Below are 26,683 nucleotides of genomic sequence, written 5' to 3' on the forward strand. Positions count from 1 at the left end.
GTTGCTTTCCTGAGCCGAGGCGCGTTGGGGCTGTTGTTGGCTGCCCGAGGAGACTTTCCCTTTGCAGAATGCAGCCGCCAGAAGCTCCTTTTGGGCCGTTGGTGCGACGGGGACTCGGCGATGATAGGCCGAGGTGGCTCAGGGGGCATGGTTTGGGCGTGGGCCCAGAAGGTCTTCGAGCGCCCAATCCTGCTTCCCCGCCAAGGAGAAATCGTCGGGAGTTGGTTTCGGGCACCGGAGACCCCTAGCACAGCAGCAGGGCCTAGGGAGCCAGGGGCAGCCCTGCACCGCTTGGCCCTCTGGAGAGCGGAGGGCCGGGGGCAAAAACGGCTTGCGTTGCTTTCCTGAGCCGAGGCGCGTTGGGGCTGTTGTTGGCTGCCCGAGGAGACTTTCCCTTTGCACAATGCAGCTGCCAGAAGCACGTTTTGGGCAGTCGGTGCGACCGGGCCTCGGCGCAGAGCGGCCGAGCTGGCTCAGGCGGCATGGCTGCGGCCTGGGCGCAGAAGGCCTTCGCGCGCCCAATCCTGCTTCCCCGCCAAGAAGAACCCGTGGGGAGTGGGTTTCGGGCACCGGAGACCCCCTGCAAAGACACAGGGCCCAGGGAGCCAGGGGCAGCCCCGCCCCTCTTTGCCCTTTGGAGAGCGGAGGGCCGGGGGCGAAAACGGCTTGCGTTGCTTTCCTGAGCCGAGGCGCGTTGGGGCTGGTGTTGGCTGCCCGAGGAGACTTTCCCTTTGCACAATGCAGCCGCCAGAAGCTCGTTTTGGGCCGTCGGTGCCACGGGGCCTTGGCACTGAGCGGCCGAACTGGCTCAGGGGGCATGGCTGCGTCCTGGGCGCAGAAGGCCTTCGCGCGCCCAATCCTGCATCCACGCCAAGGAGAACCCGTGGGGAGTGGGTTTCGGGCACCGGAGACCCCCAGCAAGGACACAGGGCCCTGGGAGCCAGGGGCAGCCCCGCCCCGCTTTGCCCTCTGGAGAGCGGAGGGCCGGGGGCGAAAAAGGCTTGCGTTGCTTTCCTGAGCCGAGGCGCGTTGGGGCTGTTGTTGGCTGCCCGAGGAGACTTTCCCTTTGCACAATGCAACTGCCAGAAGCTCGTTTTGGGCCGTCGGTGCCACGGGGCCTCGGCTCTGAGCGGCTGTGCTGGTACAGGGGGCATGGCTGCGGCCTGGGCGCAGAAGGCCTTCGCGCGCCCAATTCTGCTTCCCCGCCAAGGAGAACCCGTGGGGAGTGGGTTTCGGGCACCGGAGACCCCCAGCAAAGCAGCAGGGCCCAGGGAGCCAGGGGCAGCGCCGCCCCTCTTTGCCCTTTGTATAGCGGAAAGCCGGGGGCGAAAACGGCTTGCGTTGCTTTCCTGAGCCGAGGAGCGTTGGGGCTGTTGTTGGCTGCCCGAGGAGACTTTCCCTATGCACAATGCAGCTGCCAGAAGCTCGTTTTGGGCCGTCGGTGCCACGGGGCCTTGGCACTGAGCGGCCGAGCTGGCTCAGGGGGCATGGCTGCGGCCTGGGCGCAGAAGGCCTTCGCGCGCCCAATCCTGCATCCCCGCCAAGGAGAACCCGTGGGGAGTGGGTTTCGGGCACCGGAGACCCCCAGCAGGGACACAGGGCCCAGGGAGCCAGGGGAAGCCCCGCCCCGCTTTGCCCTCTGGAGAGCGGAGGGCCGGGGGCAAAAACGGCTTGCGTTGCTTTCCTGAGCCGAGGCGCGTTGGGGCTGTTGTTGGCTGCCCGAGGAGACTTTCCCTTTGCAGAATGCAGCCACCAGAAGCTCATTTTGGGCCGTCGGTGCGACGGGGACTCGGCGATGATAGGCCGAGGTGGCTCAGGGGGCATGGTTGGGGCGTGGGCCCAGAAGGTCTTCGAGCGCCCAATCCTGCTTCCCCGCCAAGGAGAACCCGTGGGGAGTGGGTTTCGGGCACCGGAGACCCCCAGCACAGCAGCAGGGCCTAGGGAGCCAGGGGCAGCCCTGCACCGCCTTGCCCTCTGGAGAGCGGAGGGCCAGGTTTGAAAACGGCTTGCGCTGCATTCCTGAGCCGAGGCGCGTTGGGGTTGTTGTTGGCTGCCCGAGGAGACTTTCCCTTTTCACAATGCAGCTGCCAGAAGCGCGTTTTCGGCCGACGGTGCCACGGGGCCTCGGCGCTGAGCGGCCAAGCTGGCTCAGGGTGCATGGCTGCGGCCTGGGCGCAGAAGGCCTTCGCGCCCCCAATCCTGCTTCCCCGCCAAGGAGATCCCGTGGGGAGTGGGTTTCGGGCACCGGAGACCCCCAGCACAGCAGCAGGGCCTAGGGAGCCAGGAGCAGCCCTGCACCGCCTGGCCCTCTGGAGAGCGGAGGGCCGGGGGCAAAAACGGCTTGCGTTGCTTTCCTGAGCCGAGGCGCGTTGGGGCTGTTGTTGGCTGCCCGAGGAGACTTTCCCTTTCCACAAGGCAGCTGCCAGAAGCTCGTTTTGGGCCGTCGGTGCGACGGGGCCTCGGCGCAGAGCGGCCGAGCTGGCTCAGGCGGCATGGCTGCAGAATGGGCGCCGAAGGCCTTCGCGCCACCAATCCTGCTTCCCCGACAAGAAGAACCCGTGGGGAGTGGGTTTCGGGCACCGGAGACCCCCAGCAAAGACAGAGGGCCCAGGGAGCCAGGGGCAGCTCCGCCCCTCTTGGCCCTCTGGAGAGCGGAGGGCCGGGGGCGAAAATGGCTTGCGTTGCTTTCCTGAGCCGAGGCGCGTTGGGGCTGTTGTTGGCTGCCCGAGGAGACTTTCCCTTTGCACAATGCAGCCGCCAGAAGCTCGTTTTGGGCCGTCGGTGCGACGGGGCCACGGCGATGAGCGGCCGAGCTGGCTCAGGGGGCATGGTTGTGGCGTGGGCCCAGAAGGCCTTCGCGCGCCCAATCCTTCTTCCCCTCCAAGGAGAACCCGTGGGGAGTGGGTTTCGGGCACCGGAGACCCCCAGCAAAGCAGCAGGGCCCAGGGAGCCCGGGGCTGCCCCGCCCCGCTTTGCCCTCTGGAGAGCGGAGGGCCGGGGGCGAAAACGGCTTGCGTTGCTTTCCTGAGCCGCGGCGTGTTGGGGCTGTTGTTGGCTGCCCGAGGAGACTTTCCCTTTGCACAATGCAGCTGGCAGAAGCTCGTTTTGGGCCGTCGGTGCGACGGGGCCTCGGCGCTGAGCGGCCGAGCTGTCTCAGGGGGCATGGCTGCGGCCTGGGCCCAGAAAGCCTTCGCGGGCCCAATCCTGCTTCCCCGCCAAGGAGAACCCGTCGGGAGTGGGTTTCGGGCACCGGAGACCCCCAGCACAGCAGCAGGGCCTAGGGAGCCAGGGGCAGCCCTGCACCGCTTGGCCCTCTGGAGAGCGGAGGGCCGGGGGCAAAAACGGCTTGCGTTGCTTTCCTGAGCCGAGGCGCGTTGGGGCTGTTGTTGGCTGCCCGAGGAGACTTTCCCTTTCCACAAGGCAGCTGCCAGAAGCTCGTTTTGGGCCGTCGGTGCGACGGGGCCTCGGCGCAGAGCGGCCGAGCTGGCTCAGGGGGCATGGCTGCGGCCTGGGGACAGAAGGCCTTCGCGCACCCAATCCTGCTTCCCCGCCAAGGAGAACCCGTGGGGAGTGGGTTTCGGGCACCGGAGACCCCCAGCAATGTAGCAGGGCCCAGGGAGCCAGGGCCAGCCCGCCCAGCTTTGCCCTCTGGAGAGTGGAGGGCCGGGGGCGAAAACGGCTTGCGTTGCTTTCCTGAGCCGAGGCGCGTTGGGGCTGTTGTTGGCTGCCCGAGGAGACTTTCCCTTTGCACAATGCAGCTGCCAGAAGCTCGTTTTGGGCCGTCGGTGTGACGGGGCCTCGGCGCTGAGCGGCCGAGCTGGCTCAGGGGGCATGGCTGCGGCCTGGGCGCAGAAGGCCTTCGCGCGCCCAATCCTGCTTCCCCGCCAAGGAGAACCCATGGGGAATGGGTTTCGGGCACCGGAGACCCCCAGCAAGGACACAGGGCCCTGGGAGCCAGGGGCAGCCCCGCCCCGCTTTGCCCTCTGGAGAGCGGAGGGCCGGGGGCGAAAAAGGCTTGCGTTGCTTTCCTGAGCCGAGGCGCGTTGGGGCTGTTGTTGGCTGCCCGAGGAGACTTTCCCTTTGCACAATGCAACTGCCAGAAGCTCGTTTTGGGCCGTCGGTGCCACGGGGCCTCGGCTCTGAGCGGCTGTGCTGGTACAGAGGGCATGGCTGCGGCCTGGGCGCAGAAGGCCTTCGCGCGCCCAATTCTGCTTCCCCGCCAAGGAGAACCCGTGGGGAGTGGGTTTCGGGCACCGGAGACCCCCAGCAAAGCAGCAGGGCCCAGGGAGCCAGGGGCAGCGCCGCCCCTCTTTGCCCTTTGTATAGCGGAAAGCCGGGGGCGAAAACGGCTTGCGTTGCTTTCCTGAGCCGAGGCGCGTTGGGGCTGTTGTTGGCTGCCCGAGGAGACTTTCCCTATGCACAATGCAGCTGCCAGAAGCTCGTTTTGGGCCGTCGGTGCCACGGGGCCTTGGCACTGAGCGGCCGAGCTGGCTCAGGGGGCATGGCTGCGGCCTGGGCGCAGAAGGCCTTCGCGCGCCCAATCCTGCATCCCCGCCAAGGAGAACCCGTGGGGAGTGGGTTTCGGGCACCGGAGACCCCCAGCAGGGACACAGGGCCCAGGGAGCCAGGGGCAGCCCCGCCCCGCTTTGCCCTCTGGAGAGCGGAGGGCCGGGGGCAAAAACGGCTTGCGTTGCTTTCCTGAGCCGAGGCGCGTTGGGGCTGTTGTTGGCTGCCCGAGGAGACTTTCCCTTTGCAGAATGCAGCCGCCAGAAGCTCATTTTGGGCCGTCGGTGCGACGGGGACTCGGCGATGATAGGCCGAGGTGGCTCAGGGGGCATGGTTGGGGCGTGGGCCCAGAAGGTCTTCGAGCGCCCAATCCTGCTTCCCCGCCAAGGAGAACCCGTGGGGAGTGGGTTTCGGGCACCGGAGACCCCCAGCACAGCAGCAGGGCCTAGGGAGCCAGGGGCAGCCCTGCACCGCCTTGCCCTCTGGAGAGCGGAGGGCCAGGTTTGAAAACGGCTTGCGCTGCATTCCTGAGCCGAGGCGCGTTGGGGCTGTTGTTGGCTGCCCGAGGAGACTTTCCCTTTGCACAATGCAGCTGCCAGAAGCGCGTTTTCGGCCGACGGTGCCACGGGGCCTCGGCGCTGAGCGGCCAAGCTGGCTCAGGGTGCATGGCTGCGGCCTGGGCGCAGAAGGCCTTCGCGCCCCCAATCCTGCTTCCCCGCCAAGGAGATCCCGTGGGGAGTGGGTTTCGGGCACCGGAGACCCCCAGCAAAGCAGCAGGGCCCAGGGAGCCCGGGGCAGCCCCGCCCCGCTTTGCCCTCTGGAGAGCGGAGGGCCGGGGGCGAAAACGGCTTGCGTTGCTTTCCTGAGCCGCGGCGTGTTGGGGCTGTTGTTGGCTGCCCGAGGAGACTTTCCCTTTGCACAATGCAGCTGGCAGAAGCTCGTTTTGGGCCGTCGGTGCGACGGGGCCTCGGCGCTGAGCGGCCGAGCACGCTCAGGGGGCATGGCTGCGGCCTGGGCGCAGAAGGCCTTCGCGGGCCCAATCCTGCTTCCCCGCCAAGGAGAACCCGTCGGGAGTGGGTTTCAGGCACCGGAGACCCCCAGCACAGCAGCAGGGCCTAGGGAGCCAGGGGCAGCCCTGCACCGCCTTGCCCTCTGGAGAGCGGAGCGCCGGGGGCGAAAACGGCTTGCGTTGCTTTCCTCAGCCGAGGCGCGTTGGGGCTGTTGTTGGCTGCCCGAGGAGACTTTCCCTTTGCACAATGCAGCTGCCAGAAGCTCGTTTTGGGCCGTCGGTGCCACGGGGCCTCGGCAATGACCGGCCGAGCTGGCTAAGGGGGCATGGCTGCGGCCTGGGCGCAGAAGGCCTTCGCGCGCCCAATCCTGCTTCCCCGCCAAGGAGATCCCGTGGGGAGTGGGTTTCGGGCACCGGAGACCCCCAGCAAAGACACAGGGCCCAGGGAGCCAGGGGCAGCCCCGCCCCGCTTTGCCCTCTGGAGTGCAGAGGGCCGGGGGCGAAAACGGCTTGCGTTGCTTTCCTGAGCTGAGGCGTGTTGGGGCTGTTGTTGGCTGCCCGAGGAGACTTTCCCTTTGCACAATGCAGCCGCCAGAAGCTCGTTTTGGGCCGTCGGTGCGACGGGGCCTCAGCGCTGAGAGGCAGAGCTGGCTCAGGGCGCATGGCTGCGGCCTGGGCGCAGAAGGCCTTCGCGCGCCCAATCCTGCTTCCCCGCCAAGGAGGACCCGTGGGGATTGGTTTCGGGAATCGGAGACCCCCAGCAAATACACAGGGCCCAGGGAGCCAGGGGCAGCCCCGCCCCGCGTTGCCCTCTGGAGAGCGGAGGGCCGGGGGCGAAAACGGCTTGCGTTGCTTTCCTGAGCCAAGACGCGTTGGGGCTGTTGTTGGCTGCCCGAGGAGACTTTCCCTTTGCAGAATGAAGCTGCCAGAAGCTCGTTTTGGGCCGTAGGTGCGACGGGGCCTCGGCGCTGAGCGGCCGAACTGGCTCAGGTGGAATGGCTGGGGCGTGGGCGTAGAAGGACTTCGAGCGCCCAATCCTGCTTCCCCGCCAAGGATAATGCGTGGGGAGTGTGTTTCGGGCATCGGAGACCCCCAGCACAGCAGCAGGGCCCAGGGAGCCAGGGGCAGCCCCGCCCCGCTTTGCCCTCTGGAGAGCGGAGGGCCGGGGGCGAAAAAGGCTTGCGTTGCTTTCCTGAGCCGAGGCGCGTTGGGGCTGGTGTTGGCTGCCCGAGGAGACTTTCCCTTTGCACAATGCAGCCGCCAGAAGCTCGTTTTGGGCCGTCGGTGCCACGGGGCCTTGGCACTGAGCGGCCGAACTGGCTCAGGGGGCATGGCTGCGTCCTGGGCGCAGAAGGCCTTCGCGCGCCCAATCCTGCATCCACGCCAAGGAGAACCCGTGGGGAGTGGGTTTCGGGCACCGGAGACCCCCAGCAAGGACACAGGGCCCTGGGAGCCAGGGGCAGCCCCGCCCCGCTTTGCCCTCTGGAGAGCGGAGGGCCGGGGGCGAAAAAGGCTTGCGTTGCTTTCCTGAGCCGAGGCGCGTTGGGGCTGTTGTTGGCTGCCCGAGGAGACTTTCCCTTTGCACAATGCAACTGCCAGAAGCTCGTTTTGGGCCGTCGGTGCCACGGGGCCTCGGCTCTGAGCGGCTGTGCTGGTACAGGGGGCATGGCTGCGGCCTGGGCGCAGAAGGCCTTCGCGCGCCCAATTCTGCTTCCCCGCCAAGGAGAACCCGTGGGGAGTGGGTTTCGGGCACCGGAGACCCCCAGCAAAGCAGCAGGGCCCAGGGAGCCAGGGGCAGCGCCGCCCCTCTTTGCCCTTTGTATAGCGGAAAGCCGGGGGCGAAAACGGCTTGCGTTGCTTTCCTGAGCCGAGGAGCGTTGGGGCTGTTGTTGGCTGCCCGAGGAGACTTTCCCTATGCACAATGCAGCTGCCAGAAGCTCGTTTTGGGCCGTCGGTGCCACGGGGCCTTGGCACTGAGCGGCCGAGCTGGCTCAGGGGGCATGGCTGCGGCCTGGGCGCAGAAGGCCTTCGCGCGCCCAATCCTGCATCCCCGCCAAGGAGAACCCGTGGGGAGTGGGTTTCGGGCACCGGAGACCCCCAGCAGGGACACAGGGCCCAGGGAGCCAGGGGAAGCCCCGCCCCGCTTTGCCCTCTGGAGAGCGGAGGGCCGGGGGCAAAAACGGCTTGCGTTGCTTTCCTGAGCCGAGGCGCGTTGGGGCTGTTGTTGGCTGCCCGAGGAGACTTTCCCTTTGCAGAATGCAGCCACCAGAAGCTCATTTTGGGCCGTCGGTGCGACGGGGACTCGGCGATGATAGGCCGAGGTGGCTCAGGGGGCATGGTTGGGGCGTGGGCCCAGAAGGTCTTCGAGCGCCCAATCCTGCTTCCCCGCCAAGGAGAACCCGTGGGGAGTGGGTTTCGGGCACCGGAGACCCCCAGCACAGCAGCAGGGCCTAGGGAGCCAGGGGCAGCCCTGCACCGCCTTGCCCTCTGGAGAGCGGAGGGCCAGGTTTGAAAACGGCTTGCGCTGCATTCCTGAGCCGAGGCGCGTTGGGGTTGTTGTTGGCTGCCCGAGGAGACTTTCCCTTTTCACAATGCAGCTGCCAGAAGCGCGTTTTCGGCCGACGGTGCCACGGGGCCTCGGCGCTGAGCGGCCAAGCTGGCTCAGGGTGCATGGCTGCGGCCTGGGCGCAGAAGGCCTTCGCGCCCCCAATCCTGCTTCCCCGCCAAGGAGATCCCGTGGGGAGTGGGTTTCGGGCACCGGAGACCCCCAGCACAGCAGCAGGGCCTAGGGAGCCAGGAGCAGCCCTGCACCGCTTGGCCCTCTGGAGAGCGGAGGGCCGGGGGCGAAAACGGCTTGCGTTGCTTTCCTGAGCCGAGGCGCGTTGGGGCTGTTGTTGGCTGCCCGAGGAGACTTTCCCTTTGCACAATGCAGCTGCCAGAAGCTCGTTTTGGGCCGTCGGTGCGACGGGGCCACGGCGATGAGCGGCCGAGCTGGCTCAGGGGGCATGGTTGTGGCGTGGGCCCAGAAGGCCTTCGCGCGCCCAATCCTTCTTCCCCTCCAAGGAGAACCCGTGGGGAGTGGGTTTCGGGCACCGGAGACCCCCAGCAAAGCAGCAGGGCCCAGGGAGCCCGGGGCAGCCCCGCCCCGCTTTGCCCTCTGGAGAGCGGAGGGCCGGGGGCGAAAACGGCTTGCGTTGCTTTCCTGAGCCTCGGCGTGTTGGGGCTGTTGTTGGCTGCCCGAGGAGACTTTCCCTTTGCACAATGCAGCTGGCAGAAGCTCGTTTTGGGCCGTCGGTGCGACGGGGCCTCGGCGCTGAGCGGCCGAGCTGTCTCAGGGGGCATGGCTGCGGCCTGGGCCAAGAAAGCCTTCGCGGGCCCAATCCTGCTTCCCCGCCAAGGAGAACCCGTCGGGAGTGGGTTTCGGGCACCGGAGACCCCCAGCACAGAAGCAGGGCCTAGGGAGCCAGGGGCAGCCCTGCACCGCCTTGCCCTCTGGAGAGCGGAGCGCCGGGGGCGAAAACGGCTTGCGTTGCTTTCCTCAGCCGAGGCGCGTTGGGGCTGTTGTTGGCTGCCCGAGGAGACTTTCCCTTTGCACAATGCAGCTGCCAGAAGCTCGTTTTGGGCCGTCGGTGCCACGGGGCCTCGGCACTGAGCGGCCGAACTGGTTCAGGGGGCATGGCTGCGGCCTGGGCGCAGAAGGCCTTCGCGAGCACAATCCTGCATCCCCGCCAAGGAGTGCCGTGGGGAGTGGGTTTCGGGCACCAGAGGACCCCAGCAAAGACACAGGGCCCAGGGAGCAGGGGCAGCCCCGCCCCGCTTTGCCCTCTGGAGAGCGGAGGGCCAGGTTCGAAAACGGCTTGCGTTGCATTCCTGAGCCGAGGCGCATTGGGGCTGTTGTTGGCTGCCCAAGGAGACTTTCCCTTTGCACAATGCAGCCGCCAGAAGCTCGTTTTGGGCCGTCGGTGCGACGGGGCATCGGAGCTGAACGGCCAAGCTGGCTCAGGGGGCATGGCTGCGGCCTGGGCGCAGAAGGACTTCGCGCCCCCAATCCTGCTTCCCCGCCAAGGAGATCCCGTGGGGAGTGGGTTTCGGGCACCGGAGACCCCCAGCACAGCAGCAGGGCCTAGGGAGCCAGGGGCAGCCCTGCACCGCCTGGCCCTCTGGAGAGCGGAGGGCCGGGGGCAAAAACGGCTTGCGTTGCTTTCCTGAGCCGAGGCGCGTTGGGGCTGTTGTTGGCTGCCCGAGGAGACTTTCCCTTTCCACAAGGCAGCTGCCAGAAGCTCGTTTTGGGCCGTCGGTGCGACGGGGCCTCGGCGCAGAGCGGCCGAGCTGGCTCAGGCGGCATGGCTGCAGAATGGGCGCCGAAGGCCTTCGCGCCACCAATCCTGCTTCCCCGACAAGAAGAACCCGTGGGGAGTGGGTTTCGGGCACCGGAGACCCCCAGCAAAGACAGAGGGCCCAGGGAGCCAGGGGCAGCTCCGCCCCTCTTGGCCCTCTGGAGAGCGGAGGGCCGGGGGCGAAAATGGCTTGCGTTGCTTTCCTGAGCCGAGGCGCGTTGGGGCTGTTGTTGGCTGCCCGAGGAGACTTTCCCTTTGCACAATGCAGCCGCCAGAAGCTCGTTTTGGGCCGTCGGTGCGACGGGGCCACGGCGATGAGCGGCCGAGCTGGCTCAGGGGGCATGGTTGTGGCGTGGGCCCAGAAGGCCTTCGCGCGCCCAATCCTTCTTCCCCTCCAAGGAGAACCCGTGGGGAGTGGGTTTCGGGCACCGGAGACCCCCAGCAAAGCAGCAGGGCCCAGGGAGCCCGGGGCTGCCCCGCCCCGCTTTGCCCTCTGGAGAGCGGAGGGCCGGGGGCGAAAACGGCTTGCGTTGCTTTCCTGAGCCGCGGCGTGTTGGGGCTGTTGTTGGCTGCCCGAGGAGACTTTCCCTTTGCACAATGCAGCTGGCAGAAGCTCGTTTTGGGCCGTCGGTGCGACGGGGCCTCGGCGCTGAGCGGCCGAGCTGTCTCAGGGGGCATGGCTGCGGCCTGGGCCCAGAAAGCCTTCGCGGGCCCAATCCTGCTTCCCCGCCAAGGAGAACCCGTCGGGAGTGGGTTTCGGGCACCGGAGACCCCCAGCACAGCAGCAGGGCCTAGGGAGCCAGGGGCAGCCCTGCACCGCTTGGCCCTCTGGAGAGCGGAGGGCCGGGGGCAAAAACGGCTTGCGTTGCTTTCCTGAGCCGAGGCGCGTTGGGGCTGTTGTTGGCTGCCCGAGGAGACTTTCCCTTTCCACAAGGCAGCTGCCAGAAGCTCGTTTTGGGCCGTCGGTGCGACGGGGCCTCGGCGCAGAGCGGCCGAGCTGGCTCAGGGGGCATGGCTGCGGCCTGGGGACAGAAGGCCTTCGCGCACCCAATCCTGCTTCCCCGCCAAGGAGAACCCGTGGGGAGTGGGTTTCGGGCACCGGAGACCCCCAGCAATGTAGCAGGGCCCAGGGAGCCAGGGCCAGCCCGCCCAGCTTTGCCCTCTGGAGAGTGGAGGGCCGGGGGCGAAAACGGCTTGCGTTGCTTTCCTGAGCCGAGGCGCGTTGGGGCTGTTGTTGGCTGCCCGAGGAGACTTTCCCTTTGCACAATGCAGCTGCCAGAAGCTCGTTTTGGGCCGTCGGTGTGACGGGGCCTCGGCGCTGAGCGGCCGAGCTGGCTCAGGGGGCATGGCTGCGGCCTGGGCGCAGAAGGCCTTCGCGCGCCCAATCCTGCTTCCCCGCCAAGGAGAACCCATGGGGAATGGGTTTCGGGCACCGGAGACCCCCAGCAAGGACACAGGGCCCTGGGAGCCAGGGGCAGCCCCGCCCCGCTTTGCCCTCTGGAGAGCGGAGGGCCGGGGGCGAAAAAGGCTGGCGTTGCTTTCCTGAGCCGAGGCGCGTTGGGGCTGTTGTTGGCTGCCCGAGGAGACTTTCCCTTTGCACAATGCAACTGCCAGAAGCTCGTTTTGGGCCGTCGGTGCCACGGGGCCTCGGCTCTGAGCGGCTGTGCTGGTACAGAGGGCATGGCTGCGGCCTGGGCGCAGAAGGCCTTCGCGCGCCCAATTCTGCTTCCCCGCCAAGGAGAACCCGTGGGGAGTGGGTTTCGGGCACCGGAGACCCCCAGCAAAGCAGCAGGGCCCAGGGAGCCAGGGGCAGCGCCGCCCCTCTTTGCCCTTTGTATAGCGGAAAGCCGGGGGCGAAAACGGCTTGCGTTGCTTTCCTGAGCCGAGGCGCGTTGGGGCTGTTGTTGGCTGCCCGAGGAGACTTTCCCTATGCACAATGCAGCTGCCAGAAGCTCGTTTTGGGCCGTCGGTGCCACGGGGCCTTGGCACTGAGCGGCCGAGCTGGCTCAGGGGGCATGGCTGCGGCCTGGGCGCAGAAGGCCTTCGCGCGCCCAATCCTGCATCCCCGCCAAGGAGAACCCGTGGGGAGTGGGTTTCGGGCACCGGAGACCCCCAGCAGGGACACAGGGCCCAGGGAGCCAGGGGCAGCCCCGCCCCGCTTTGCCCTCTGGAGAGCGGAGGGCCGGGGGCAAAAACGGCTTGCGTTGCTTTCCTGAGCCGAGGCGCGTTGGGGCTGTTGTTGGCTGCCCGAGGAGACTTTCCCTTTGCAGAATGCAGCCGCCAGAAGCTCATTTTGGGCCGTCGGTGCGACGGGGACTCGGCGATGATACGCCGAGGTGGCTCAGGGGGCATGGTTGGGGCGTGGGCCCAGAAGGTCTTCGAGCGCCCAATCCTGCTTCCCCGCCAAGGAGAACCCGTGGGGAGTGGGTTTCGGGCACCGGAGACCCCCAGCACAGCAGCAGGGCCTAGGGAGCCAGGGGCAGCCCTGCACCGCCTTGCCCTCTGGAGAGCGGAGGGCCAGGTTTGAAAACGGCTTGCGCTGCATTCCTGAGCCGAGGCGCGTTGGGGCTGTTGTTGGCTGCCCGAGGAGACTTTCCCTTTGCACAATGCAGCTGCCAGAAGCGCGTTTTCGGCCGACGGTGCCACGGGGCCTCGGCGCTGAGCGGCCAAGCTGGCTCAGGGTGCATGGCTGCGGCCTGGGCGCAGAAGGCCTTCGCGCCCCCAATCCTGCTTCCCCGCCAAGGAGATCCCGTGGGGAGTGGGTTTCGGGCACCGGAGAGCCCCAGCAAAGCAGCAGGGCCCAGGGAGCCCGGGGCAGCCCCGCCCCGCTTTGCCCTCTGGAGAGCGGAGGGCCGGGGGCGAAAACGGCTTGCGTTGCTTTCCTGAGCCGCGGCGTGTTGGGGCTGTTGTTGGCTGCCCGAGGAGACTTTCCCTTTGCACAATGCAGCTGGCAGAAGCTCGTTTTGGGCCGTCGGTGCGACGGGGCCTCGGCGCTGAGCGGCCGAGCACGCTCAGGGGGCATGGCTGCGGCCTGGGCGCAGAAGGCCTTCGCGGGCCCAATCCTGCTTCCCCGCCAAGGAGAACCCGTCGGGAGTGGGTTTCAGGCACCGGAGACCCCCAGCACAGCAGCAGGGCCTAGGGAGCCAGGGGCAGCCCTGCACCGCCTTGCCCTCTGGAGAGCGGAGCGCCGGGGGCGAAAACGGCTTGCGTTGCTTTCCTCAGCCGAGGCGCGTTGGGGCTGTTGTTGGCTGCCCGAGGAGACTTTCCCTTTGCACAATGCAGCTGCCAGAAGCTCGTTTTGGGCAGTCGGTGCCACGGGGCCTCGGCACTGAGCGGCCGAACTGGTTCAGGGGGCATGGCTGCGGCCTGGGCGCAGAAGGCCTTCGCGAGCCCAATCCTGCATCCCCGCCAAGGAGTGCCGTGGGGAGTGGGTTTCGGGCACCAGAGGACCCCAGCAAAGACACAGGGCCCAGGGAGCAGGGGCAGCCCTGCCCCGCTTTGCCCTCTGGAGAGCGGAGGGCCAGGTTCGAAAACGGCTTGCGTTGCATTCCTGAGCCGAGGCGCGTTGGGGCTGTTGTTGGCTGCCCGAGGAGACTTTCCCTTTGCACAATGCAGCTGCCAGAAGCTTGTTTTGGGCCGTCGGTGCGACGGGGCATCGGAGCTGAACGGCCAAGCTGGCTCAGGGGGCATGGCTGCGGCCTGGGCGCAGAAGGACTTCGCGCCCCCAATCCTGCTTCCCCGCCAAGGAGATCCCGTGGGGAGTGGGTTTCGGGCACCGGAGACCCCCAGCACAGCAGCAGGGCCTAGGGAGCCAGGGGCAGCCCTGCACCGCATGGCCCTCTGGAGAGCGGAGGGCCGGGGGCAAAAACGGCTTGCGTTGCTTTCCTGAGCCGAGGCGCGTTGGGGCTGTTGTTGGCTGCCCGAGGAGACTTTCCCTTTCCACAAGGCAGCTGCCAGAAGCTCGTTTTGGGCCGTCGGTGCGACGGGGCCTCGGCGCAGAGCGGCCGAGCTGGCTCAGGCGGCATGGCTGCAGAATGGGCGCAGAAGGCCTTCGCGCCCCCAATCCTGCTTCCCCGACAAGAAGAACCCGTGGGGAGTGGGTTTCGGGCACCGGAGACCCCCAGCAAAGACAGAGGGCCCAGGGAGCCAGGGGCAGCTCCGCCCGTCTTTGCCCAATGGAGAGCGGAGGGCCGGGGGCGAAAATGGCTTGCGTTGCTTTCCTGAGCCGAGGCGCGTTGGGGCTGTTGTTGGCTGCCCGAGGAGACTTTCCCTTTGCACAATGCAGCTGCCAGAAGCTCGTTTTGGGCCGTCGGTGTGACGGGGCCTCGGCGCTGAGCGGCCGAGCTGGCTCAGGGGGCATGGCTGCGGCCTGGGCGCAGAAGGCCTTCGCGCGCCCAATCCTGCTTCCCCGCCAAGGAGAACCCGTGGGGAATGGGTTTCGGGCACCGGAGACCCCACCAAAGCAGCAGGGCTCAGGGAGCCAGGGGCAGCCCCGCCCCGCTTTGCCCTCTGGAGAGCGGAGGGCTGGGGGCGAAAACGGCTTGCGTTGCTTTCCTGAGCCGAGGCGCGTTGGGGCTGTTGTTGGCTGCCCGAGGAGACTTTCCCTTTGCACAATGCAGCCGCCAGAAGCTCGTTTTGGGCCGTCGGTGCGACGGGGCCTCGGCGATGAGCGGCCGAGGTGGCTCAGGGGGCATGGTTTGGGCGTGGGCCCAGAAGGTCTTCGAGCGCCCAATCCTGATTCCCCGCCAAGGAGAACCCGTCGGGAGTTGGTTTCGGGCACCGGAGACCCCTAGCACAGCAGCAGGGCCTAGGGAGCCAGGGGCAGCCCTGCAACGCTTGGCCCTCTGGAGAGCGGAGGGCCGGGGGCAAAAACGGCTTGCGTTGCTTTCCTGAGCCGAGGCGCGTTGGGGCTGTTGTTGGCTGCCCGAGGAGACTTTCCCTTTCCACAAGGCAGCTGCCAGAAGCTCGTTTTGGGCCGTCGGTGCGACGGGGCCTCGGCGCAGAGCGGCAGAGCTTGCTCAGGCGGCATGGCTGCAGAATGGGCGCAGAAGGCCTTCGCGCCCCCAATCCTGCTTCCCCGACAAGAAGAACCCGTGGGGAGTGGGTTTCGGGCACCGGAGACCCCCAGCAAAGACAGAGGGCCCAGGGAGCCAGGGGCAGCTCCGCCCCTCTTTGCCCATTGGAGAGCGGAGGGCCGGGGGCGAAAATGGCTTGCGTTGCTTTCCTGAGCCGAGGCGCGTTGGGCTGTTGTTGGCTGCCCGAGGAGACTTTCCCTTTGCACAATGCAGCTGCCAGAAGCTCGTTTTGGGCCGTCGGTGTGACGGGGCCTCGGCGCTGAGCGGCCGAGCTGGCTCAGGGGGCATGGCTGCGGCCTGGGCGCAGAAGGCCTTCGCGCGCCCAATCCTGCTTCCCCGCCAAGGAGAACCCGTGGGGAATGGGTTTCGGGCACCGGACACCCCACCACAGCAGCAGGGCTCAGGGAACCAGGGGCAGCCCCGCCCCGCTTTGCCCTCTGAGAGCGGAGGGCGGAGGACAGGGGGCGAAAACGGCTTGCGTTGCTTTCTTGAGCCGAGGCGCGTTGGGGCTGTTGTTGGCTGCCCGAGGAGACTTTCCCTTTGCACAATGCAGCTGCCAGAAGCTCGTTTTGGGCCGTCGGTGCCACGGGGCCTCGGCACTGAGCTGCCGAACTGGCTCTGGGGGCATGGCTGCGGCCTGGGCGCAGAAGGCCTTCGCGCGCCCAATCCTGCATCCCCGCCAAGGAGAACCCGTGGGGAGTGGGTTTCGGGCACCGGAGACCCCCAGCAAGTACACAGGGCCCAGGGAGCCAGGGGCAGCCCTGCCCCGCTTAGCCCTCTGGAGAGCGAAGGGCCCGGGGCGAAAACGGCTTGCGTTGCTTTCCTGAGCCGAGGCGCGTTGGGGCTGTTGTTGGCTGCCCGAGGAGACTTTCCCTTTGCACAGTGCAGCTGCCAGAAGCTTGTATTGGGCCGTCGGTGCGACGGGGCATCGGCGCTGAACGGCCAAGCTGGCTCAGGGGGCATGGCTGCGGCCTGGGCGCAGAAGGACTTCGCGCCCCCAATCCTGCTTCCCCGCCAAGGAGATCCCGTGGGGAGTGGGTTTCGGGCACCGGAGACCCCCAGCACAGCAGCAGGGCCTAGGGAGCCAGGGGCAGCCCTGCACCGCTTGGCCCTCTGGAGAGCGGAGGGCCGGGGGCAAAAACGGCTTGCGTTGCTTTCCTGAGCCGAGGCGCGTTGGGGCTGTTGTTGGCTGCCCGAGGAGACTTTCCCTTTCCACAAGGCAGCTGCCAGAAGCTCGTTTTGGGCCGTCAGTGCGACGGGGCCTCGGCGCAGAGCGACCGAGCTGGCTCAGGCGGCATGGCTGCAGAATGGGCGCAGAAGGCCTTCGCGCCCCCATTCCTGCTTCCCCGACAAGAAGAACCCGTGAGGAGTGGGTTTCGGGCACCGGAGACCCCCAGCAAAGACAGAGGGCCCAGGGAGCCAGGGGCAGCTCCGCCCCTCTTTGCCCATTGGAGAGCGGAGGGCCGGGGGCGAAAATGGCTTGCGTTGCTTTCCTGAGCCGAGGCGCGTTGGGGCTGTTGTTGGCTGCCCGAGGAGACTTTCCCTTTGCACAATGCAGCTGCCAGAAGCTCGTTTTGGGCCGTCGGTGTGACGGGGCCTCGGCGCTGAGCGGCCGAGCTGGCTCAGGGGGCATGGCTGCGGCCTGGGCGCAGAAGGCCTTCGCGCGCCCAATCCTGCTTCCCCGCCAAGGAGAACCCGTGGCGAGTGGGTTTCGGGCATCGGAGACCCCCAGGAAACACACAGGGCCCAGGGAGGAAGGAGCAGCCCCGCCCCGCTTTGCCCTCTGGAGAGCGGAGGGCCGGGGGCGAAAACGGCTTCCGTTGCTTTCCTGAGCCGAGGCGCATTGGGGCTGTTGTTGGCTGCCCAAGGAGACGTTCCCTTTGCACAATGCAGCTGCCAGAAGGTCGTTTTGGGCCGTCGGTGCAACGGGGCCTCGGCGCTGAGCGGCCGAGCTGGCTCAGGGGGCATGGCTGCGGCCTGGGCGCAGAAGGCCTTCGCGCGCCCAATCCTGCTTCCCCGCCAAGGAGAACCCGTGGCGAGTGGGTTTCGGGCATCGGAGACCCCCAGCAAAGCAGCAGGGCCCAGGGAGCCAGGGGCAGCCCCGCCCCGCTTTGCCCTCTGGAGAGCGGAGGGCTGGGGGCGAAAACGGCTTGCGTTGCTTTCCTGAGCCGAGGCGCGTTGGGGCTGTTGTTGGCTGCCCGAGGAGACTTTCCCTTTGCACAATGCAGCCGCCAGAAGCTCGTTTTGGGCCGTCGGTGCGACGGGGCCTCGGCGATGAGCGGCCGAGCTGGCTCAGTGGGCATGGTTTGGGCGTGGGCCCAGCAGGTCTTCGAGCGCCCAATCCTGCTTCCCCGCCAAGGAGAACCCGTCGGGAGTTGGTTTCGGGCACCGGAGACCCCTAGCACAGCAGCAGGGCCTAGGGAGCCAGGGGCAGCCCTGCAACGCTTGGCCCTCTGGAGAGCGGAGGGCCGGGGGCGAAAATGGCTTGCGTTGCTTTCCTGAGCCGAGGCGCGTTGGGGCTGTTGTTGGCTGCCCGAGGAGACTTTCCCTTTGCACAATGCAGCTGCCAGAAGCTCGTTTTGGGCAGTCGGTGTGACGGGGCCTCGGCGCTGAGCGGCCGAGCTGGCTCAGGGGGCATGGCTGCGGCCTGGGCGCAGAAGGCCTTCGCGCGCCCAATCCTGCTTCCCCGCCAAGGAGAACCCGTGGGGAATGGGTTTCGGGCACCGGACACCCCACCACAGCAGCAGGGCTCAGGGAGCCAGGGGCAGCCCCGCCCCGCTTTGCCCTCTGAGAGCGGAGGGCGGAGGACAGGGGGCGAAAACGGCTTGCGTTGCTTTCTTGAGCCGAGGCGCGTTGGGGCTGTTGTTGGCTGCCCGAGGAGACTTTCCCTTTGCACAATGCAGCTGCCAGAAGCTCGTTTTGGGCCGTCGGTGCCACGGGGCCTCGGCACTGAGCTGCCGAACTGGCTCAGGGGGCATGGCTGCGGCCTGGGCGCAGAAGGCCTTCGCGCGCCCAATTCTGCATCCCCGCCAAGGAGAACCCGTGGGGAGTGGGTTTCGGGCACCGGAGACCCCCAGCAAGGACACAGGGCCCAGGGAGCCAGGGGCAGCCCTGCCCCGCTTAGCCCTCTGGAGAGCGAAGGGCCCGGGGCGAAAACGGCTTGCGTTGCTTTCCTGAGCCGAGGCGCGTTGGGGCTGTTGTTGGCTGCCCGAGGAGACTTTCCCTTTGCACAATGCAGCTGCCAGAAGCTCATTTTGGGCCGTCGGTGCGACAGGGCCTCGGCGCTAAGCGTCCGAGCTGGCTCAGGGGGCATGGCTGCGGCCTGGGCGCAGAAGGCCTTCGAGTGCCCAATCCTGCTTCCCCGCCAAGGAGAACCCGTGGGGAGTGGGTTTCGGGAATCGGAGACCCCCAGGAAATACACAGGGCCCAGGGAGGAAGGAGCAGCCCCGCCCCGCTTTGCCCACTGGAGAGCGGAGGGCCGGGGGCGAAAACGGCTTCCGTTGCTTTCCTGAGCCGAGGCGCATTGGGGCTGTTGTTGGCTGCCCAAAGAGACTTTCCCTTTGCACAATGCAGCTGCCAGAAGGTCGTTTTGGGCCGTCGGTGCAACGGGGCCTCGGCGCTGAGCGGCCGAGCTGGCTCAGGGGGCATGGCTGCGGCCTGGGCGCAGAAGGCCTTCGCGCGCCCAATCCTGCTTCCCCGCCAAGGAGAACCCGTGGCGAGTGGGTTTCGGGCATCGGAGACCCCCAGCAAAGCAGCAGGGCCCAGGGAGCCAGGGGCAGCCCCGCCCCGCTTTGCCCTCTGTAGAGCGGATGGCCGGGGGTGAAAACGGCTTGCGTTGCTTTCCTGAGCCGAGGCGCGTTGGGGCTGTTGTTGGCTGCCCGAGGAGACTTTCCCTTTGCACAATGCAGCCGCCAGAAGCTCGTTTTGGGCCGTCGGTGCGACGGGGCCTCGGCGATGAGCGGCCGAGCTGGCTCATGGGGCATGGTTTGGGCGTGGGCCCAGCAGGTCTTCGAGCGCCCAATCCTGCTTCCCCGCCAAGGAGAACCCGTCGGGAGTTGGTTTCGGGCACCGGAGACCCCTAGCACAGCAGCAGGGCCTAGGGAGCCAGGGGCAGCCCTGCAACGCTTGGCCCTCTGGAGAGCGGAGGGCCGGGGGCAAAAACGGCTTGCGTTGCTTTCCTGAGCCGAGGCGCGTTGGGGCTGTTGTTGGCTGCCCGAGGAGACTTTCCCTTTGCACAATGCAGCCGCCAGAAGCTCGTTTTGGGCCGTCGGTGTGACGGGGCCTCGGCGCAGATCGGCCGAGCTGGCTCAGGGGGCATGGCTGCAGAATGGGCGCAGAAGGCCTTCGCGCCCACAATCCTGCTTCCCCGACAAGAAGAACCCGTGGGGAATGGGTTTCGGGCACCGGACACCCCACCACAGCAGCAGGGCTCAGGGAGCCAGGGGCAGCCCCGCCCCGCTTTGCCCTCTGAGAGCGGAGGGCGGAGGACAGGGGGCGAAAACGGCTTGCGTTGCTTTCTTGAGCCGAGGCGCGTTGGGGCTGTTGTTGGCTGCCCGAGGAGACTTTCCCTTTGCACAATGCAGCTGCCAGAAGCTCGTTTTGGGCCGTCGGTGCCACGGGGCCTCGGCACTGAGCTGCCGAGCTGGCTCAGGGGGCATGGCTGCGGCCTGGGCGCAGAAGGCCTTCGCGCGCCCAATCCTGCATCCCCGCCAAGGAGAACCCGTGGGGAGTGGGTTTCGGGCACCGGAGACCCCCAGCAAGGACACAGGGCCCAGGGAGCCAGGGGCAGCCCTGCCCCGCTTAGCCCTCTGGAGAGCGAATTGCCCGGGGCGAAAACGGCTTGCGTTGCTTTCCTGAGCCGAGGCGCGTTGGGGCTGTTGTTGGCTGCCCGAGGAGACTTTCCCTTTGCACAATGCAGCCGCCAGAAGCTCGTTTTGGGCCGTCGGTGCGACGGGGCCTCGGCGATGAGCGGCCGAGCTGGCTCATGGGGCATGGTTTGGGCGTGGGCCCAGAAGGTCTTCGAGCGCCCAACCCTGCTTCCCCGCCAAGGAGAACCCGTGGGGAGTGGGTTTCGGGCACCGGAGACCCCCAGCAAGGACACAGGGCCCAGGGAGCCAGGGGCAGCCCTGCCCCGCTTTGCCCTCTGGAGAGCGAAGGGCCCGGGGCGAAAACGGCTTGCGTTGCTTTCCTGAGCCGAGGCGCGTTGGGGCTGTTGTTGGCTGCCCGAGGAGACTTTCCCTTTGCACAATGCAGCTGCCAGAAGCTCATTTTGGGCCGTCGGTGCGACAGGGCCTCGGCGCTAAGCGGCCGAGCTGGCTCAGGGGGCATGGCTGCGGCCTGGGCGCAGAAGGCCTTCGAATGCCCAATCCTGCTTCCCCGCCAAGGAGAACCCGTGGGGAGTGGGTTTCGGGAATCGGAGACCCCCAGGAAATACACAGGGCCCAGGGAGCCAGGAGCAGCCCCGCCCCGCTTTGCCCTCTGGAGAGCGGAGGGCCGGGGGCGAAAACGGCTTCCGTTGCTTTCCTGAGCCGAGGCGCATTGGGGCTGTTGTTGGCTGCCCAAGGAGACATTCCCTTTGCACAATGCAGCTGCCAGAAGGTCGTTTTGGGCCGTCGGTGCAACGGGGCCTCGGCGCTGAGCGGCCGAGCTGGCTCAGGGGGCATGGCTGCGGCCTGGGCGCAGAAGGCCTTCGCGCGCCCAATCCTGCTTCCCCGCCAAGGAGAACCCGTGGCGAGTGGGTTTCGGGCATCGGAGACCCCCAGCAAAGCAGCAGGGCCCAGGGAGCCAGGGGCAGCCCTGCACCGCTTGGCCCTCTGGAGAGCGGAGGGCCGGGGGCAAAAACGGCTTGCGTTGCTTTCCTGAGCCGAGGCGCGTTGGGGCTGTTGTTGGCTGCCCAAGGAGACATTCCCTTTGCACAATGCAGCTGCCAGAAGGTCGTTTTGGGCCGTCGGTGCAACGGGGCCTCGGCGCTGAGCGGCCGAGCTGGCTCAGGGGGCATGGCTGCGGCCTGGGCGCAGAAGGCCTTCGCGCGCCCAATCCTGCTTCCCCGCCAAGGAGAACCCGTGGCGAGTGGGTTTCGGGCATCGGAGACCCCCAGCAAAGCAGCAGGGCCCAGGGAGCCAGGGGCAGCCCTGCACCGCTTGGCCCTCTGGAGAGCGGAGGGCCGGGGGCAAAAACGGCTTGCGTTGCTTTCCTGAGCCGAGGCGCGTTGGGGCTGTTGTTGGCTGCCCGAGGAGACTTTCCCTTTGCACAATGCAGCTGGCAGAAGCTCGTTTTGGGCCGTCGGTGCGACGGGGCCTCGGCGCAGAGCGGCCGAGCTGGCTCAGGGGGCATGGCTGGGGCGTGGGCGTAGAAGGACTTCGCAAGCCCAATCCTGCTTCCCCGCCAAGGAGAACCCGTGGCGAGTGGGTTTCGGGCATCGGAGACCCCCAGCAAAGCAGCAGGGCCCAGGGAGCCAGGGGCAGCCCCGCCCCGCTTTGCCCTCTGGAGAGCGGAGGGCCGGGGGCGAAAACGGCTTGCGTTGCTTTCATGAGCCTAGGCGCATTGGGGCTGTTGTTGGCTGCCCGAGGAGATTTTCCCTTTGCACAATGCAGCCGCCAGAAGCTCGTTTTGGGCCATCGGTGCGACGGGGCCTCGGCGATGAGCGGCCGAGCTGGCTCAGGGGGCATGGTTTGGGCGTGGGTCCAGAAGGTCTTCGAGCGCCCAATCCTGCTTCCCCGCCAAGGAGAACCCGTCGGGAGTGGGTTTCGGGCACCGGAGACCCCTAGCACAGCAGCAGGGCCTAGGGAGCCAGGGGCAGCCCTGCACCGCTTGGCCCTCTGGAGAGCGGAGGGCCGGGGGCAAAAACGGCTTGCGTTGCTTTCCTGAGCCGAGGCGCGTTGGGGCTGTTGTTGGCTGCCCGAGGAGACTTTCCCTTTGCACAATGCAGCTGGCAGAAGCTCGTTTTGGGCCGTCGGTGCGACGGGGCCTCGGCGCAGAGCGGCCGAGCTGGCTTAGGCGGCATGGCTGCGGCCTGGGCGCAGAAGGCCTTCGCGGGCCCAATCCTGCTTCCCCGCCAAGAAGAACCCGTGGGGAGTTGGTTTCGGGCACCGGAGACCCCCAGCAAAGACAGAGGGCCCAGGGAGCCAGGGGCAGCTCCGCCCGTCTTTGCCCTTTGGAGAGCGGAGGGCCGGGGGCTAAAACGGCTTGCGTTGCTTTCCTGAGCCGAGGCGCTTTGGGGCTGTTGTTCGCTGCCCGAGGAGACTTTCCCTTTGCACAATGCACCTTCCAGAAGCTCGTTTTGGGCCGTCGGTGCCACGGGGCCTCGGCACTGAGCGGCCGAACTGGCTCAGGGGGCATGGCTGCGGCCTGGGCGCAGAAGGCCTTCGCGCGCCCAATCCTGCTTCCCCGCCAAGGAGAACCCGTCGGGAGTGGGTTTCGGGCACCGGAGAACCCCAGCAAAGACACAGGGCCCAGGGAGCAGGGGAAGCCCTGCCCCGCTTTGCCCTCTGGAGAGCGGAGGGCCAGGTTTGAAAACGGCTTGCGTTGCATTCCTGAGCCGAGGCGCGTTGGGGCTGTTGTTGGCTGCCCGAGGAGACTTTCCCTTTGCAAAATGCAGCTGCCAGAAGCTTGTTTTGAACCGTCGGTGCGACGGGGCCTCGGCGCTGAGCGGCCAAGATGGCTCAGGGTGCATGGCAGCGGCCTGGGCGCAGAAGGCCTTCGCGCCCCCAATCCTGCTTCCCCGCAAAGGAGATCCCGTGGGGAGTGGGTTTCGGGCACCGGAGACCTCCAGCACAGCAGCAGGGCCTAGGGAGCCAGGGGCAGCCCTGCACCGCTTGGCCCTCTGGAGAGCGGAGGGTCGAGGGCGAAAACTGCTTGCATTCTCTCCTGAGCCGAGGCGCGTTGGGGCTGTTGTTGGCTGCCCGAGGTGACTTTCCCTTTGCACAATGCAGCTGCCAGAAGCTCGTTTTGGGCCGTCGGTGCCACGGGGCCTCGGCACTGATCGGCCGAACTGGCTCAGGGGGCATGGCTGCGGCCTGGGCGCAGAAGGCCTTCGCGCGCCCAATCCTGCATCCGCGCCAAAGAGAACGCGTGGCGAGTGGGTTTCGGGCATCTGAGACCCCCAGCAAAGCAGCAGGGCCCAGGGAGCCAGGGGCAGCCCCGCCCCGCTTTGCCCTCTGGAGAGCGGAGGGCCGGGGGCAAAAACGGCTTGTGTTACTTTCCTGAGCCGAGGCGCGTTGGGGCTGTTGTTGGCTGCCCGAGGAGACTTTCCCTTTGCACAATGCAGCTGCCAGAAGCTCGTTTTGGGCCATCGGTGCGACGGGGCCTCGGCGCTGAGCGGCCGAACTGGCTCAGGGGGCATGGCTGGGGAGTGGGCGTAGAAGGACTTCGCGTGCCCAATCCTGCTTCCCCGCCAAGGAGAACCCGTGGGGAGTGGGTTTCGGGCATCGGAGACCCCCAGCAAAGCAGCAGGACCCAGGGAGCCAGGGGCAGCCCCGCCCCACTGTGCCCTCTGGAGAGCGGAGGGCCGGGGGCGAAAACGTCTTGCGTTGCTTTCATGAGCCGAGGCGCGTTGGGGCTGTTGTTTGCTCCCCGAGGGGACTTTCCCTTTGCAGAATGCAGCCGCCAGAAGCTCGTTTTGGGCCGTCGGTGCGACGGGGCCTCGGCGATGACCGGCCGAGGAGGCTCAGGGGGCATGGTTGGGGCGTGGGCCCAGAAGGTCTTCGAGCGCCCAATCCTGCTTCCCCGCCAAGAAGAACCCGTTGGGAGGGGGTTTCGGGCACCTGAGACCCCCAGCAAAGCAGCAGGGCACAGGGAGCCAGGGGCAGCCCCGCCCCGCTTTGCCCTCTGGAGAGCGTAAGGCCGGGGGCGAAAACGGCTTGCGTTGCTTTCCTGAGCCGAGGCGCGTTGGGGCTGTTGTTGGCTGCCCGAGGAAACTTTTCCTTTGCACAATGCAGCTGCCAGAAGCTTGTTTTGGGCCGTCGGTGCGACCAGGCCATGACGCTGAGCGGCCGAGCTGGCTCAGGGTGCATGGCTGTGGCCTGGGCGCAGAAGGCCTTCGCGCGCCCAATCCTGCTTCCCCGCCAAGGAGAACCCGTGGGGAGTGGGTTTCGGGCACCGGAGACCCCCAGCAAGGACACAGGGCCCAGGGAGCCAGGGGCAGCCCCGCCCTGCTTTGCCTTCTGGAGAGCGGAGGGCCGGGGGCGAAAACGGCTTGCGTTGCATTCATGAGCCGAGGCGCGTTGGGGCTGTTGTTGGCTGCCCGAGGAGACTTTCCCTTTGCACAGTGCAGCCGCCAGAAGCTCGTTTTGTGCCGTCGGTGCCACGGGCCTCGGAGCTAAGCGGCCGAGCTGGCTCAGGGTGCATGGTTGCGGCCAGGGCGCAGAAGGCCTTCGCTCGCCAAATCCTGCTTCCCCGCCAAGGAGAACCTGTCGGGAGTGGGTTTCGGGCACCGGAGACCCCCAGCAAAGCAGCAGGGCCCAGGGAGCCAGGGGCAGCCCGCCCCGCTTTGCCCTCTAGAGAGTGGAGGGCCGGGGGCGAAAACGGCTTGCGTTGCTTTCCTGAGCCGAGGCGCGTTGGGGCTGTTGTTGGCTGCCCGAGGAGACTTTCCCTTTGCACAATGCAGCCGCCAGAAGCTCGTTTTGGGCCGTCGGTGCGACGGGGCCTCGGCGATGAGCGGCCGAGCTGGCTCAGGGGGCATGGCTGCGGCCTGGGCGCAGAAGGCTTTCGCGCGCCCAATCCTGCTTCCCTGCCAAGGAGAACCCGTGGCGAGTGGGATTCGGGCATCGGAGACCCCCAGCAAAGAAGCAGGGCCCAGGAAGCCAGGGGCAGCCCCGCCCCGCTTTGCCCTCTGGAGAGCAGAGGACAGGGGGCGAAAACGGCTTGCGTTGCTTTCCTGAGCCGAGGCGCGTTGGGGCTGTTGTTGGCTGCCCGAGGAGATTTTTCCCTTCGCACAATGCAGCTGCCAGAAGCTTGTTTTGGGCCGTCGGTGCGACGGGGCCTCGGCGCTGAGCGGCCGAGCTGGCTCAGGGGGCATGGCTGCGGCCTGGGCGCAGAAGGCCTTCGCGCGCCTAATCCTGCTTCCCCGCCAAGGAGAACCCGTGGGGAGTGGGTTTCGGGAATCGGAGACCCCCATCAAATACACAGGGCCCAGGGAGCCAGGGGCAGCCCCGCCCCGCTTTGCCCTCTGGAGAGCGGAGGGCCGGGGGCGAAAACGGCTTGCGTTGCTTTCCTGAGCCGAAGCGCGTTGGGGCTGTTGTTGGCTGCCCGAGGAGACTTTCCCTTTGCACAATGCAGCTGCCAGAAGCTCGTTTTGGGCCGTCGATGCAATGGGGCCTCGGCGCTGAGTGGCCGAGCTGGCTCAGTGGGCATGGCTGCGGCCTGGGCGTAGAAGGACTTCGCGTGCCCAATCCTACTTCCCCGCCAAGGAGAACCCGTGGGGAGTGGGTTTCGGGCATCGGAGACCCCCAGCAAAGCAGCAGGGCCCAGGGAGCTAGGGGCAGCCCCGCCCCGCTTTGCCCTCTGGAGAGCGGAGGGCCGGGGGCGAAAACGGCTTGCGTTGCATTAATGAGTCGAGGCGCGTTGGGTCTGTTGTTGGCTGCCCGAGGAGACTTTCCCTTTGCACAATGCAGCTGCCAGAAGCTCGTTTTGGGCCGTCGGTGCCACGGCGCCTCGGCGATGAGCGGCCGAGCTGGCTCAGGGGGCATGGCTGCGGCCTGGGCGCAGAAGGCCTTCGTGCGCCCAATCCTGCTTCCCTGCCAAGGAGAACCCGTAGCGAGTGGGTTTCGGGCATCGGAGACCCCCAGCAAAGCAGCAGGGCCCAGGCAGCCAGGGGCAGCCCCGCCCCGCTTTGCCCTCTGGAGAGCGGAGGGCCGGGGGCGAAAACGGCTTGTGTTGCTTTCCTGAGCCGAGGCGCGTTGGGGCTGTTGTTGCCTGCTCGAGGAGACTTTCCCTTTGCAGAATGCAGCTGCCAGAAGCTCGTTTTGGGCCGTCGGTGCTACGGGGCCTCGGCGCTGATTGGCCGAGCTCTCTCAGGGGGCATGGCTGCGGCCTGGTCGCAGAAGGCCTTCGCGCGCCCAATCCTGCTTCCCCGCCAAGGAGAACCCGTCGGGAGTGGGTTTCGGGCACCGGAGACCCCCAGCACAGCAGCAGGGCCTAGGGAGCCAGGGGCAGCCCTGCACCGCTTGGCCCTCTGGAGAGCGGAGGGCCGGGGGCAAAAACGGCTTGCGTTGCTTTCCTGAGCCGAGGCGCGTTGGGGCTGTTGTTGGCTGCCCGAGGAGACTTTCCCTTTGCACAATGCACCTTCCAGAAGCTCGTTTTGGGCCGTCGGTGCCACGGGGCCTCGCCGCTGAGCGGCCGAGCTGTCTCAGGGGGCATGGCTGCGGCCTGGGCGCAGAAGGCCTTCGCGCGCCCAATCCTGCTTCCCCGCCAAGGAGAACCCGTCGGGAGTGGGTTTCGGGCAACGGAGACCCCCAGCACAGCAGCAGGGCCTAGGGAGCCAGGGGCAGCCCTGCAGTGCTTGGCCCTCTGGAGAGCGGAAGGCCGGGGGCGAAAACGGCTTGCGTTGCTTTCCTGAGCCGAGGCGCGTTGGGGCTGTTGTTGGCTGCCCGAGGAGACTTTCCCTTTGCACAATGCAGCTGCCAGAAGCTCGTTTTGGGCCGTCGGTGCCACGGGGCCTCGGCACTGAGCGGCCGAGCTGTCTCAGGGGGCATGGCTGCGGCCGGGGCGCAGAAGGGCTTCGCGCGCCCAATCCTGCTTCCCAGCCAAGGAGAACCTGT

Source organism: Sus scrofa, chromosome 4, assembly GCF_054392235.1.
Source record: "Sus scrofa isolate SSC_HxYL_T2T_F1_AM1 chromosome 4, Sscrofa_HxYL_maternal_Yorkshire_Landrace_v2.0, whole genome shotgun sequence".
NCBI lineage: Eukaryota > Metazoa > Chordata > Mammalia > Artiodactyla > Suidae > Sus > Sus scrofa.